General features: G+C 49.0%; 1 protein-coding gene across 1 annotated transcript in view; it reads right to left on the bottom strand.

Moving 5' to 3' along the window:
* SRRM2 (serine/arginine repetitive matrix 2) overlaps positions 1–860 on the bottom strand; it is a 13,584-nt gene extending 12,724 nt beyond the window's left edge. The window contains exon 1 of the mRNA XM_011982634.1: positions 658–860. The gene's annotated coding sequence lies outside the window, so the exon portion shown is untranslated. The remainder of the gene's footprint in view (positions 1–657) is intronic.
* Between the last annotated feature and the right edge of the window lie 297 nt (positions 861–1,157).

Genomic DNA, 1,157 nt, shown 5'->3' with positions numbered 1-1,157 from the left:
AAAAAAAAAAAAAAAAAAAGAAGGAAAACCAGTAGGTGCTAAGCAAAGGATATTAGGTCACAATGTTTCGGAGAACTTCTAGGGAATGAGCCACCCCTACCTCACAAAAAAAGACGACGACCCCACAGCATCTAAGGGGGTGCTAAGACACGGAAAGTAGGAAGATCGACACCACACACAAATCACCAAACCAAACGATTTTATAAAACTCTTAAAGTGGGGGCCATAGACAGCGGATATGTAAAAGTTACCCAAGGTAAAAGCAGAAAATAAAAGGTACAAAGGAAGACAAAAAGACCCTTTTCTGTTGGGAAACTATCAGAGTGCCAAGCTAACAAGGAAGTAGAAAGATATCCTTAAATTCAACATTAAAATATGCAAAAAAGGAAACGGTACCAAAAGGGGACACAAGGGTTGTCCAAGAAAATGGACCTCAGGAAGCACAGCCAGCTCAGCACCGGGGCGCTCCAGCGCGGCTGAGTGGACACAAAGAACCCAGAGAGCTAAAATAGTAGCTTTAGAAGAGCCCTAAGCCCACGCACTTAGGATGAAAGGCAACAAAACATTCTGAAATTTTGATCCAGATTCGTCCTAACTGAAGGCGAGTGGAAACCAAGCTTCAGAAGAGCTGTGTGCCAAATAACGCCTGAAACCAACCAGAAAACTTATATACGAGTCTGGCGTTTTCTTCCCAACGAAGGTCTCCAAAAGCCTCCTTAGTTTTAACAAGAATTCTCGGGAAACGTTAAAAAAGTGTAAGAAAGAAAGGAACAGTCTACCTTACAAATGTAAACTGAGTGCCTTCACTTTCTTCACAATTTTTAAGATCTGGGGTTTCTCCCCGCCACTAACAACTCAAAGGCTTGATAGCAGAGTCCAAACCATTTAAACCGGGCCCACGGAGTTCAAGGCCCTCCCCGCAGCGCCGGGGCCTATTTTCGGCCTTGCGGAATGGGGGAGGGGGCTGCGCGGCGTCCCGCAGTCTGGGAGGCCCCTGGCACGGGCAGCCCAACGCTGAAGAGAAGCCCGAGAACAAGAGATCCAGAGCCTGGGGCAAGGGTCCGGGAGCACGTCCCCCGCCGCCGCCCCTTCCCCGCCACTTAAGGGCCGAAAGCGGCAGCTGCGGGAAGGCCACCTCGGCCGCACGTGTGGTGGGG

The sequence above is a fragment of the Mandrillus leucophaeus genome, unplaced genomic scaffold (genome assembly GCF_000951045.1).
Source record: "Mandrillus leucophaeus isolate KB7577 unplaced genomic scaffold, Mleu.le_1.0 Scaffold240, whole genome shotgun sequence".
NCBI classification, from domain to species: domain Eukaryota; kingdom Metazoa; phylum Chordata; class Mammalia; order Primates; family Cercopithecidae; genus Mandrillus; species Mandrillus leucophaeus.
Note: the sequence above shows the minus strand (reverse complement) of the source record. Positions and strands in the feature narration are given on the sequence as shown.